Genomic DNA, 14,851 nt, shown 5'->3' on the forward strand with positions numbered 1-14,851 from the left:
GGTCTGTAATTTTCTTCCCTTGAACTGCCCATGCCGATTTTGATATCAGTTATTATAGCCATGAAAAACAAATTGCTTATTGCTATGGTTTAAATGTACGTGCCCCCTCTAAACTCATATGTTGGAACCTAATACCCACTGTGATAGTATTAAGAGGAGGGGCCTTTTGGAAGTGATTACGTCATGAAAGATCTTCCTTCATGAATGAATTAGATGCCCTTATAAAAGAGGATGATGGAAGCATCCTAGTGCTTTTTTTGCCCTTCCACCATGTGAGAACACAGTGTTCGTTTCATCTCTTTTTGCCTTGTGAGGACACAACATTCATCTTTTTTTTTTTTTTTTTTTTTTTGTGCCCTTCCCAAAGATGCAGCAAGAGGACACCATTTGAAGCATGGAGCAGTGCTCACCGGACTCTGAACCTGCTGGTGCTTTGGTCTTGGACTTAACAGCCCCTAGAGCTATGAGAAATATATTTCTATTCTTTGTAAATTACCCAGTCTCAGGTGCTCTGTTGCAGTAGCATAAACTAAGACACTTATCTTTTTCTATTTTTTTATTCCATGAAAAAATTGATATAATAGAGATTACCTGTTCTTTACAAGTTTGATCAAACTTTAAATCCTTTGGGTCTAATGTTTTTGGGGATAGGATTTGGCTTATTCAGGCTTGCTGAGTGATCTTGACTGCATTTTGGTAAATTTTACCAAACTTAACATTGCTAAAATTTAACATAGCTAAAATTTTTTTACATTCATATTTTGTTAATCCAATAATGTCCTAATGGTGTGTTTTTTTTCCATTCAGTACAGAATCCAGTTTAGGGTCAAATATTACATTTAGTTTTCATGTCTCCTTAGTCTCCTTTAATCTGGAATATTTCATAGCCTTTGGTTTTTTATGGCATTGACATTTTGAAAAATACTGGAATACTCTCACCCTACGTACCACCTTTTTGTTTAAAGAAAGAATATAATGCTCATTTTGTATTTGTCTGATGTTTCCTTATGAGCATATTCAGATTATACATTCTCTACCTGGCCATGTGATCCTGGCAAGTTAGATACCCTCTTTGAGCCTCAATTTCCCTATCTGTAACTAAAAAAAGCATTGGATTAAATGATGATTAAAATCCCTTCCTAGGATTCTATCTAGGATTCATTTTTCATATAACAACGACCCTCTAAATTCTTTTTTTCTTCTAAAAACAATGGATTAAACAAATAGAAAAAAACCCCAAATAGCCATAGACAATTTGAGATTCATTTATTTAACAGATAGTTATTGTTCACACATTGGCCAGGCTCTTTCGACTAGATGGTACAAAAAACCAACTATGACTGAATTGAGCTATAATAAGCCTAGAGGTAGGATTAGCTTCAGGCAAAGCTGGATGCAGGCACTCAGCAATGTCCCATGGAATCTGCACCTCTCCCTTTCTTCATCTTGCCTTCCTCTGTTGGCCTCATTCTCCAGTAGTCCTTTCTACATTACGGCAAGAAATTGCCAGTTGCTCCAGGCTTCCAAACAACTGGCTCAGCAACCACAGCAGAAAGACTGCTCCTGCTTTCCAACAAAAATCCTAAGGCAGGATCTCATTGGCTGGCCAGGACTGGGTCATATGTACATGCCTGAACCAATCACTGTGAATGGGGTGGGATAGAATTGTTTGGATGGGGTTCTGGGTCGTGTCTCCATCTCCAAAACCAGGAGACAGTGTGTGCTCTGGATTGTGTATCAGTCAGGGGAGAAGAGTTACTGTGAGTGTCTAGGATAAGAGATTTACTACAGGGACTAGACATCCCATAATTGTGAGAGGAGTGAGAAAGTGAAGCCCAGAAGAGGACTTAAAGGATAAAAGTCACCAAATTGAGAAACCAAGCACATCCAACTGCAGATGTGACTGCAAAAAAGTGATGGGGAGGGGTCTATGGGAAACAGTCGTCTTTGAGTCTACAGCCAAGAATCTGGCCATGAGCCTCAGTTCACATTTGGTAATCAGGGCCAGAAGTTAGGAAAGGGAGCTGGAAGCAGCATAGTGCAGAGCCGTTATGAAAACAATCACAATCCAGTTCAATAAGTGTTTAATAAGAGAAATCACAAGGCACAATGGGAGCCCCAAGGGGTTACAGAATCCAGCCTAGACACCGAGGAAGGCCTCTTGGAGGAGACAACATTTGAGATGAGGCCTGAAGGATGAGGAGAGAGCCAGAGGAAATGGGAGAGAAATTAGCAAATGCAGAGGCCTAGAAGCGAGATAGGGTATTTGAGAACTAAAAGTAGCTTGGTCTGGCTGGGCTCTAATATGAAGTAGGAAGCATCACTGGTGATGCCAGGGGGCCAGCAGGAGCCAGATATTCCAGGCTCGTAAGTGAGGAGTTTGGACTCTGTCCTAAGAGCAATGGGGAGACATGGTAGGATGTGAAGCAAAGGAGAGGTAAGTATCATAGGTAGATGTTGGCACATTGCAGATGGGAGGATCTTCTGAACACATTTCCCTCCCAGGAAAAGTCCAAACACCTCAGCTGGAATGCTGATCCCTATACCTTCAAGGGTTTGCTAACTTTAGTTTCCTTCTCTGAAGGTAATCTGAGGAATACGGCATTGGGAATGTGATGGCATTCATTATATTTTCAACTGAAAGCGACAGTGTGCCTGACAGCGGCTTAAGCAAAGAAGAAATATATTTTATAGCAAAACATCTTAAGGTTGGCAGCCAGGGGCTCAGTGTGTCCAAGAATCCAGGCTCTTCTCATCTTTCTGCTCTGGGATCTCTAGCAGTAGTTGGCTTTGTCCTTAAACTCATTGCCCAAAACAGTGGCTGCAGTGCCACACACCATTTGGTCACAGGGCACTGACAAAAGCAGGAAGGAAAAGGTGGGACAAAAGGCTTTTACCTCATGACTCTATCTTATTAATAATAATAATTAAAAAAACAGGTTTTCCTTGACCTCTCATTGGCTAAGAGCTGGATCACGTGCCCACCCTGGACCAATCACTGCTGAAGGGAAAGGAATTACTGCTCCTACTTAAGACAGATCATTATTGATTTTCTGGGGCTGGAGAGCACCGCGCCCTAGGGGATTTCTAATCCTTAGGTTGGTACCTAAGTAATCGTGGATTTTGCCATTACAAGTACTAGTATTTTTATAGTCATTCAGCAAGAGGTATTTAGAATTTCCATCATGACTTACTCTTTATTTCATAAGTTGTTTAGAAGTACATTTTGAAATTTCTAAGCTTGTTAGGTTTTATGTGGCTACCTGTTTATTGCTGGTTTCTAATTTAAATAACTTGTCAGAGAACATAAACTTTGATTTTTTTTTTCTTTCAAATTCCTTTGTGATTTAGAATTGTCTCTCTGGTAAATGGTCTGTGTACGTTTGAAAAAATCTTATCTGTTTTGAGCAAAGTTTTATATATTAGATCAAACATAATTTATTAAAAGTTTCTATACCCCTTCTATTTTTTTTGTCTATTTGATCTATACCAGTTTCTTATAGAGTTGTATGAAAAAAACTATGATTGTGAATTTGTCCATTTCTTATTTTTGCTGGATGAAAAAAATCCAATCTAATTTTTTTAAAGGAAGAATTTAATCTACTTACATCAACTATGAGTACTGATATATTTCAATTTAGTTAAACATCTCATTTTGCATTTTTTGTTTGCCATCATTTTCTTTGCTCTTTTTTTTTTAAATTAAAATGCATTTTTTCATTATACTTTCAGTTCTGGGCTACATGTGCAGAGTGTGCAGGTTTGTTATGTAGGCATACACGTGCCGTGGTGGTTTGCTGCACCCATCAACCCATCTACATTAGGTATTTCTCCTAATGCTATCCCTCCCCTAGCACCACCTGACAGGCCCAAGTGTGTGATGTTGTCCTCCCTGTGTCCATGTGTTCTCATTGTTCACCTCTCACTTATGAGTGAGAACATGCGGTATTTTTGGTTTTCTGTTGCTGTGTTAGTTTCCTGAGAATGATGGTTTCCAGCTTCATCCATGTCCCTTCAAAGGACATGAACTCATCCTTTTTTTTATGGTTGCATAGTATTCCATGGTATATATATATATATATGCCACATTTTCTTTATCCAGTCTATCATTGGTGGGCATTTGGGTTGGTTCCAAGTCTTTGCTATTGTGAACAGTGCTGCAATAAACGTGTGTGCATGTGTCTTTATAGTAGAATGATTTATAATGCTTTGGGTATATACCCAGTAATGGGATTGCTGGGTCAAATGGTATTTCTGGTTCTAGATCCTTGAGGAATCGCCACACTGTCTTCCACAATGGTTGAACTAATTTACACTCCCACCAACAGTGTAAAAGTGTTCCTATTTCTCCACATCTTCTCCAGCATCTGTTGTTTCCTGACTTTTTAATGATCGCCATTCTAACTGGAGTGAGATGGTATTTCATTATGGTTTTCACTTGCATTTCTCTAACGACCAGTGATGATGAGTGTTTTTCATATGTTTGTTGGCCACATAAATGTCTTCCTTTGAGAAGTGTCTGTTCATATCCTTTGCCCACTTTTTGATGGGATTGTTTTTTCTTGTAAATTTAAGTTCCTTGTAGATTGTGGATATTAGCCCTTTGTCAGATGGATAGATTGCAAAAATTTTCTGCCATTCTGTAGGTTGACTGTTCATTCTGATAATAGTTTCTTTTGCTGTGCAGAAGCTCTTTAATTAGATCCCATTTTCAATTTTGGCTCTTGTTGCCATTGCTTTTGGTGTTTTAGTCATGAAGTCTTTGACCATGCCTATGTCCTGAATGGTAGTGCCTAGGTTTTCTTCTAGGGTTTTTATGGTTTTAGGTCTTATGTTTGTCATTAATCCATCTTGAGTGAATTTTTGTATAAGGTGTAAGGAAGGGGTCCAGTTTGTTTTCTGCCTATGGCTAGCCAGTTTTCCCAACATCATTTATTAAATAGGGAATCCTTTCCCCATTGCTTGTTTCTGTCAGATTTGTCAAAGATCAGATGGTTGTAGATGTGTGGTGTGATTTCTGAGGCCTCTGTTCTGTTCTATTGGTTTATATATCTGTTTTGGCACCAGTACCATGCTGTTTTGGTTACTGTAGCCTTGTAGCATAGTTTGAAGTCAGGTAGCATGATGCCTCCAGCTTTGTGTTTTTTGCTTAGCATTGTCTTGTCTATATGGGTTGTTTTGGTTCCATATGAAATTTAAAGTAGATTTTTCCAGTTCTGTGGAGAAAGTCAGTGGTAGCTTGATGGGGATAGCATTGATTCTATAAATTAATTTGGGCAGTATGGCCATTTTCACAATATTGATTCTTCCTATCCATGAGCATGGAATGTTTTTCCATTTGTTTGTGTCCTTTCTTATTCCTTTGACCAGTAGTTTGTAGTTCTCCTTGAAGATGTCCTTCACTTCCCTTGTTAGCTGTATTCCTAGGTATTTTATTGTCTTTGTAATGGGAGAGTTCACTCATGATTTGGCTCTCTGTTTGTCTATTATTGGTGTATAGGAATGCTTGTGATTTTTCCACATTGATTTTGTATCCTAAGACTTTGCTGAAGTTGCTTATCAGCTTAAGATTTGGGGCTGAGACAATGGGGTTTTCTAGATATACAATCATGTTATCTGCAAACAGAGACAATATGACTTCTTCTTCTCCTATTTGAATACCCTTTATTTCTTTCTGTTGCCTGATTGCCCTGGCCAGAACTTCCAATACTATGTTGAATAGGAGTGGTGAGAGAGGGTGGCATCCTTGTTTTGCGTCGGTTTTCAGAGGGAATGTTTCCAGCTTTTGCCCATTCAGTATGATATTGGCTGTGGGTTTGTCATAAATAGCTCTTATTATTTTGAGATATGTTCCATCAATACCTAGTTTATTGAGAGTTTTTAGCATTAAGAGGTGAATTTTATTGAAGGCCTTTTCTGCATCTATTAAGGTAATTGTGTGGTGTTTGTCATTGGTTCTGTTTGTGATGGATTGCATTTATTGTTTACGTATGTTGAACCAGGCTTGCATCCCAGGGATGAAGCTGACTTGATTGTGGTGGATAAGCTTTTTGATGTGCTGCTGGATTTGGTTTGCCAGTATTTTATTCAGGATTTTTGCATCAATGTTTAACAGGGATATTGGCCTGAAATTTTTTTTTCTTGTGTCTTTGCCAGGTTTTGTTATCAGGATGATGCTGGCCTCATAAAATGAGTTAGGGAAGAGTCTCTCTTTTTTTTATTGTTTGGAATAGTTTCAGAAGAAATGATATCAGCTCCTCTTTGTACCTCGGGTAGAATTCGGCTGTGAATCCATCTCGTCCTGGACTTTCTTTGGTTGGTAGGCTATTAATTACTGCCTCAATTTCAGAACTTGTTATTGGTCTGTTCAGGGATTTGACTTCTTCCTGGTTTAGTCTTGGGAGAGTGTATGTGTCCAGGAATTTATCTATTTCTTCTTGATTTTCCAGTACATTTGTGTAGAGGTGTTTATAGTATTCTCTGATGGTAGTTTGTATTTCTGTGGGATCAGTGGTGATATCCCCTTTATCAATTTTTATTGTGTCTATTTGATTTTTCTCTTATTAGTCTGGCTAGTGGTCTATTTTGTTAATCTTTTCAAAACATCAGTTCCTGGATTCATTGATTTTTTTTTTTTTTTTGAAGGGTTTTTTGTGTTTCTATCTCCTTCAGTTCTGCTCTTAGTTATTTCTTGTCTTCTGCTAGCTTTTGAATTTGTTTGCTCTTGCTTCTCTAGTTCTTTTAATTGTGATGTTAGGGTGTTGATTTTAGATCTTTCCCATTTCTACTCTGGGAATTTAGTGCTTTAAATGTCCCTGTAAACACTGCTTTAGCTGTGTCCAGAGATTCTGGTACGTTGTGTCTTTGTTCTCATTGGTTTCAAAGCACTTCTTTATTTCTGCCTTAATTTCATTATTTACCCAGTGGTCATTCAGGAGCAGGTTGTTCAGTTTCCATGTAGTTGTTCAGTTTCAAGTGAGTTTCTTAATGCCGAGTTCTAATTTGATTCCACTGTGGTCTGAGAGACTGTTATGATTTCCATTCTTTCGTATTTGCTGACGAGTGTTTTACTTACAATTATGTGGTCAATTTTAGAATAAGTGTGATGTGGTGCTGAGAAGAATGTACATTCTGTTGATTTGGGGTGTAGAGTTCTGTAGATGTCTATTAGGTCTGCTTAGTCCAGAGCTGAGTTCAAGTCCTGAATATCCTTGTTAATTTTCTGTCTTGTTGATCTGTCTACTATCGACATTGGGGTATTAAAGTCTCCCATTATTATTGTGTGGGAGTCTAAGTCTCTTTGTAGGTCTCTAAGAACTTGATTTATGAATCTGGGTGCCCTGTATTGGGTGCATATATATTTAGGATAGTTAGCCCTTCTTGTTGCATTGATCCCTTTACAATTATGTAATGCCCTTCTTTGTCTTTTTTGATCTTTGTTGGTTTAAAGTCTGTTTTATCAGAGACTAGGATTGCAACCCTGCTTTTTTTTTTGCTTTCCATTTGCTTGGTAAGTATTCCTCCATCCCTTTATTTTGAGCCTGTGTGTGTCTTTGCATGTGAGATCGGTGTCCTGAATACAGCACAGCAATGGGTCTTGACTGTTTATCCAATTTGCCAGTCTGTGTCTTTTAATTGGAGCATTTAGCCCATTTACATTTAAGGTTAATATTGTTATGTGTGAATTTGATCCTGTCATGATGTTAACTGGTTATTTTGCCCATTAGTTGATGCAGTTTCTTCATAGTGTCAATGGTCTTTATAATTTGGTATGTTTTTGCAGTGGCTGCTACCGGTTTTTCCTTTCCATACTTAGTGCTTCCTTCAGGAGCTCTTGTAAGGTAGGCCTAGTGGTGACAAAAGCGCTCATCATTTGCTTGTCTGTAAAGGATTTTATTTCTCCTTTGCTTATGAAGCTTAGTTTGGCTGGATATGAAATTCTGGGTTGAAAATTCTTTAACAATGTTGAATATTGGCCCCCACTCTCTTCTGGCTTGTAGGATTTTTGCAGAGAGATCTGCTGTTAGTCCAATGGACTTCTCTTTGTGGGTAACCTGACCTTTCTCTCTGACTGCCCTTAATATTTTTTCCTTCATTTCAACCTTGGTGAATCTGACAATTATGTGTCTTGGCCTGTCTTGCTAGGTTGGAGAAGTTCTCCTGGATAACATCCTGAAGAGTGTTTTTCAAGTTGGTTCCATTCTCTCCATCATTTTCAGGTACACCAATCAAATATAGGTTTAGTCTTTTCACATAGTCGCATATTTCTTGGAGGCTTTGTTCATTCCTTTCCATTCTTTTTTCTCTAATCTTGTCTTCACGCTTTATTTCATTAAGTTTATCTTCAATCTCCCATATCCTTTCTTCCACTTGATCGATTCAGCTGTTGATACTTGTGTATGCTTCACGAAGTTCCCATACTGTGTTTGTCAGCTCCATTAGGTCATTTATGTTCTTCTCAAAACGGGTTGTTTTAGTTAGCCATTCCTCTAATCTTTTTTCAAGGTTCTTAGCTTCCTTGCATTGCATTAGAACATGCTCCTTTAGCTTGGAGGTATTTGTTATTACCCACCTTCTGAAGCATACTTCTGTCAATTCATCAAACTCATTCTCCATCCAGTTTTGTTCCCTTGCTGGTAAGGAGTTGTGATCCTTTCGAGGAGAAGTGGCATTCTGGGTTTTGGAATTTTCAGCCTTTTTGTGCTGTTTTTTTCTCGTCTTCATGGATTTATCTACCTTTGGGTCTTTGATGTTAGTGAACTTCAGATGGGGTACCTGTGTGGACTTTTTTTTGTTGATGTTGATGCTATTCCTTTCTGTTTGTTAGTTTCCTTCTAACAGTCAGGCCTGTCTGCTGGAGTTTGCTGGAGGTCCACTCCAGACCCTGTTTGCCTGGGTATCACCAGCAGAGGCTGCAGAACAGCAAAGATTGCTGCCTGTTCCTTTCTCTGGTAGCTTCATCCCAGAGGGGCACCAACCAGATGCCAGCCAGAGCTCTCCTGTATGAGGTGTCTCCCAATCAGGAAGCGCAGGGGTCAGGGACCCACTGGAGGAGGCAGTCTGTCCCTTAGCAGAGCTCAAGCGTTATGCTTCAGAGCTGGCAGTCAGGAATGTTTGTCTGCTGAAACTGTGCCTACAGCCACCCCTACCCCCAGGTGCTCTGTCCCAGGGAGAGGGGAGTTTTATCTATAAGCCTCTGACTGGAGCTGCTGCCTTTCTTTCAGAGATGCCCCACCCAGAGAGGAGGAATCTAGAGAGGCAGTCTGGCTACAGAAGCTTTGAGGTGCTGCAGTGGGGTCTGCCCAGTTCGAATTTCCTGGTGGCTTTGTTTACACTGTGAGGGGAAAACCACCTACTGAAGCCTCAGTAATGGTGGACACCCCTCTCCCAACCAAGCTGGAGTGTACCAGGTCAACTTCAGACTGCTGTGCTCGCAGCGAGAATTTCAAGCCAGTGGATCTTAGCTTATTGGGCTCCATGGGGGTGGGATCTGCTGAACTAGACCACTTGGCTCCCTGGCTTCAGCTCCCTTTCCAGGGGAGTGAACAGTTCTATCCCTCTGGCATTCCAGGCGCCACTGGGATATGAAAAAAAAAAAAAACTCCTGCAGCTAGCTCGGTGACTGCCCAAACAGCCACCCAGTTTTGTGATTGAAACCCAGGGCCCTGGTGGTGTAGGCACCCGAGAGAATCTCCTGGTCTGTGGGTTGGGAAGACCGTGGGAAAAGTGTAGTATCTGGGCCGGAGTAGACTGTTCCTCATGGCTTCCCTTGGCTAGGGCAGAGAGTTCCCCAACCCCTTGTGCTTTCCGGGTGAGGCAATGCCCCACCCTACTTCAGCTGGCTCTCCGTGGGCTGTAACTACTGTCTAAGCACTCCCAGTGAGATGAGCTGGGTACCTCAGTTGGAAATGCGGAAATCACCCACCTTCTGTGTTGATCTTGCTGGGAACTGCAGGCTGGAGCTGCTCCTATTTGGCTGTCTCGCCAGCCACCCTGCTCTCATTTTTTCATCTTTCCTACATCTGCAGAATTGACAGTTTTCTAGATTTTTTTTCTCTTTCCCTTTTAGTGATTAATCTTAAGATACTAAAAAAAGTGAACTCTTATGGAAAAATGTATAGTTAAATGTATATTTTTATTCTTCTATCCACTATGAAGGCTTTAGCATAAATTACCTACCTATTGAATAGCCCTTCTTTATGCTGTGTCTTATAGTTTTAGCTTTTGTTTATGTTCTTGCAGAAGTATGTTCCTTTTTTTGTGAGGGCCTATGGGTAGTTAGTTAACCTTATAGAGTTTATTTGAAAATAGGATTTATTTTGCCTTACTCTTAATAGTGTAGCTTTTCTAGTTTTATTTTCTCCTTCAGGTTTTTTGAAGATAATTACTTCATTGTCTCCTGGCTTTTATTGTTTGGTCACCAGCATAGCTGTTCCTTTTCAAGTAATTTGTCTATAGTCTCTGGATGACTTAAGGGCTGCCTCTGTATCTTTTATATTATACAATTTAATTATGATATATCCTGGCAATATATCCAGATTTTTGATAAATTTTCATTCTCAATGACAATTTCTTCAAATATTGCTTCTCCATCATTCTTTTTTTCCTCCTGAGATTCCTATTTAGAGAGGCTGAAGCCATTTGTTCTAGCCACCATTTCTTCTTAATTATTTTTCATATTTGTGTATCATTCTGGATAAGCTCCCAAAACTACATTTCAATTTGGCAGTTTATTTTTTGCCAGTGTCTGATCTAGAGCGGATCCTACAAATAGTAGTTTTAATTTCAATGACAGTATTTTATTTTCGAGAATTCTAAATGTTTCGTTAGCTTGGTGGTTTCTAGTATCAAACAGCTTCTGATAGAACTATACACTCTTGGGAGGCTGAGGTGGGCGGATCATGAGGTCAGGAGATTGAGACCATCTTGGCTAACACATTGAAAACCTGTCTCTACTAAAATTACAAAAAATTAGCTGGGCATGGTGGCACGCGCCATAGTCCCAGCTACTCAGGAGGCTGAGGCGGAAGAATCTCTTGAACCCAGGAGGCAGAGGTGCAATGAGCCAAGATGGTGCCACTGCACTCCAGCCTGGATGACAAGATCGAGACTTCATCTCCAAAAACAAACAAAAAAACCAAAAACTGTACCTTCAAACAGCTTGCCATTGTTATCTTTTCTTTAGATTTCTTTCTTGAGTAGGAGAATTTTAGATCCAGCAGTAGATGGGGTTCCAGTCCGCCCTACCCCACAGGAGCCAGAGTCCCCATTGCCATGATCTCTGTCCTGTCCCAGTTCCCAGAAAGTCTGCAGTTTGACCCTTCCCAGTGCCTTCTCTTCCCCTTCCCTTCCTCATTGTATTGCAGCCTCTTCTGGTGTTTCTGGCCTATGAAGAAATTTGTCCTGTGCTTAAGCCTGGCTATGCCTTTTTTTGTCTTATCACTTTGTTCTGTCATTGGTACACATTGGAGCAGAGGATTTTAAAAAATTTTTATTTTACTTTAAGTTCCGGGATACATGTACAGAACGTGCAAGTTTGTTACACAGGTATACATGTGCCACGGTGGTTTGCTGCATCTATCAACCTGTCATCTAGGTTTTAAGCCCTGCATGCATTAGGTATTTGTCCTAATGCTTTCCCTCTGCTTGTTCCCCACCTCCTGACAGTCCCCAGTGTGTGTTGTTCCCCTCTCTGTGTCCATGTGTTCTCATTGTTGAACTCCCACTTATTAGTGAGAACATGTGGTGTTTGCTTTTCTGTTCCTGTGTTAATTTGCTGAGGATAATGGCTTCCAGCTTCATCTATGTCCCTGCAAAAGACATTATCTCATTCTTTTTTATGGCTGCATAGTATTCTATGGTGTGTATATGTACTACATTTTCTTTATCCAATCTGTCATTGGGCATATGAGTTGGTTCCATGTCTTTGCTATTGTAAATAGTGCTGCAATAAATGTTCGTATGCATGTGTCTTTATAGTAGAAAGAATTACAATGCTTTGGGTATATCTCCAGTAATGTGATTGCTGGGTCAAATGGTATTTCTGGTTCTAGATCCTTAAGGAATCACCATGCTGTCTTCCACAATGGTTGAACTAATTTACATTCCTACCAACAGTGTAAAAGCGTTCCTATTTCTCCACTGCCTCGTCATCTGCTGTTTCTTGACTTTTTAATAATCGCCATTCTGACTGGTGTGAGATGGTATCTCATTATGGTTTTGATTTGCATTTCTCTAATGATCAGTGATGTTGAGCTTTTTTTCATGTTTGTTGGCCACATAAATGTCATCTTTTGAGAAGTATGTGTTCATATCCTTTGCCCACTTTTTGATGGGTTTTTTTCTTGTAAATTTGTGTAAGTTCCTTGTAGATTCTAGATATTAGCCCTTTGTCAGATGGTTAGATTACAAAAATTTTCTCCCATTCTGTAGATTGCCTTTTCACTCTGATGATAGTTTCTTTTGATGTGCAGAAGCTCTTTAGTTTAGTAAATTTTCATTTTTGTTGCAATTGCTTTTGGTGTTTTCATCATGAAATCTTTGCCTATGCCTATGTCCTGAATGGTATTGCCTAGGTTTTCTTCTAGGGCTTTTATGGTTTTGGGTTTTATGTTTAAGTCTTTGATCCATCTTGAGTTAATTTTTGTATGAGGTATAAGGAAGAGCTCCAGTTTGTGTTCTACATATGGCTAACCAGTTTTCCCAGTACCATTTATTATATAGGGAATCTTTTCCCCATTGCTAGTTTTTGTCTGGTTTGTTGAAGATCAGATGGTTGTAGATGTGTGGTGTTATTTGAGGTCTCTACTCTGTTCCATTGGTGTATATGTCTGTTTTGGTTACTGTAGCCTTGTAGTATAGTTTGAAGTCAGGTAGCATGGTGCCTCCAGCTTTGTTCTTTTTACTTAGGATTGTCTTGGGTATACGAGCTCCTTTTTGGTTTCATATGAAATTTAAAGTATATTTTTCTAATTCTGTGAATAATGTTGATGGTAGTTTGGGAATAGCATTGAATCTATAAATTACTTTGGGCAGTATGGCCATTTTCACAATATTGATTCTTCCTATCCATGAGCATGGAATGTTTTTCCATTTGTTTGTGTTCTCTTTTATTTCCTTGACCAGTGGTTTGTAGTTCTCCTTGAAGAGGTCCTTCACTCCCATTGTTAGCTGTATTCCTAGGTATTTTATTCTCTTTGTAGCAATTGTGATTGGAAGTTGATTCATGATTTGGTGCTCTGTCTATTGTTGGTATATAGGAATGCTTATGATTTTTGTACATTGATTTTCTATCCTAAGACTTTGCTGAAGTTGCTCATCAGCTTGAGATTTTAGGCTGAGATGGAGTCTTGCTCCGTAGCCCAGGCTGGAGTGCAGTGGTGCGATCTTGGCTCACTGCAACCTCTGTCTCCCAGGTCCCAGTTTAAGCAACTCTCCTGCTTCAGCCTCCCGAGCTCCTGAGTAGCTGGGATTATGGGCACATGCCATCATGCCCAGCTAATTTTTGTATTTTTAGTAGAGATGGGGTTTCACCATGTTGGCCAGGCTGGTCTTGAACTCCTGACCTTGTGATCTGCCCACCTTGGCCTCCCAAATCACTGGGATTACAGGCGTGAGCCACCACGCCTGCCCTGACAATGGGGTTTTCTAAATATACAATCATGTCATCTGTAAACAGACAATTTTAATTTCTCTCTATTTGAATACCCTTTATTTCTTTCTTGTGCTTGATTGCCCTGGCCAGAACTTCAATACTATGTTGAATAGGAGAGGAGGTTTTCAAAATGAGAACTCCATGATCCAAAACTACCTTTGAGTGGCTCTTATCAGCCACTGCCCAGCTGGTTATGGCCTGCTTTAGCTCGTGATGGTGGTGGGAGGTTGGGGTGGAGAGTTCCATTGCAGAATGTAGGAACATGCTGAGCCTACTTGGGGCTATTTTCCAAATTTTTAATGCTTGTACTTCCAGAAAGCCATTTGAGCTTGGCTAAGGACAAATCTTTCTGTAAAGTGTTCCCTGTGTACCATTCAATCTTATCTGCTTATACTATTAGCATGGATGTTAAAGGCTCACATTAAACTGCCAGGGTTCAAAACTTGCTTCTGTCTTGCACTGCTTGGGGGCAAGTTAAACCTTATTGCATCTACCACATTTCTAAATCTGTAAAATGGGAATATAAAAACACCTAACACAAAGGGCTCTAGAGGTTAAATAATACATGCTAATCATGTAGAGAGACACTTGGTATAGAATTGTAAGCTGTTAGTTTTTATAGTTATTACTGACTAGAAGAATCTAATCAGAAAGGTGACATTGCCTTCTTAGATATCAAAATGTGATATTTGGATATGCTTGAGATATGGTTACCTGGAGGCACGTTTCTAATCATTCACCCTAAAATTAAATGGGGGGAATTCCTCCCTAACACAGCCTCAAGTATGTATGGTCAGTGTTTTCCTTGTCTCTGAAACACCCCTGAACTTTTTTTGTTTTTTGTTTTTTTGAGATGGAGTCTCACTCTGTCACCCAGGCTGGAGTGTGGTGGCACGATCTTGGTTCACTGCAACCTCCGCCTCCCATGTTCAAGCAATTTTCCTGCCTCAGCCTCCCGAGTAGCTGTGACCACAGGCGCCTGCTACCACACCCAGCTAATTTTTTTATTTTTAGTAGAGACGGGATTTCACCATGTTGGCCAGGCTGGTCTTGAATTCCTGACCTCAGGTGATCTGTCCACCTCAGCCTCCCAAAGTGCTGGGATTACAGGTGTGAGCCACCATGCCTGGCCATACCCCTGAACTTTTTATTAATTATCTATTTTTGCAACTAATTGTCTCATTGTTTTATATATGT

At 39.9% G+C, this 14,851-nt stretch overlaps 1 protein-coding gene and 1 long non-coding RNA gene across 4 annotated transcripts in view; one reads left to right on the forward strand and one right to left on the reverse strand.

The window, feature by feature from the left end:
- LOC129059602 (uncharacterized) overlaps positions 1 to 14,851 on the forward strand; it is a 150,201-nt gene that overhangs the window by 106,345 nt on the left and 29,005 nt on the right. The gene's annotated exons all lie outside the window — the stretch shown is intronic.
- Positions 1 to 14,851, reverse strand: part of ATP10B (ATPase phospholipid transporting 10B (putative)) — a 275,470-nt gene that overhangs the window by 12,226 nt on the left and 248,393 nt on the right. The gene's annotated exons all lie outside the window — the stretch shown is intronic.

This window comes from Pongo abelii, chromosome 4 (genome assembly GCF_028885655.2).
Source record: "Pongo abelii isolate AG06213 chromosome 4, NHGRI_mPonAbe1-v2.0_pri, whole genome shotgun sequence".
Lineage (NCBI taxonomy): Eukaryota > Metazoa > Chordata > Mammalia > Primates > Hominidae > Pongo > Pongo abelii.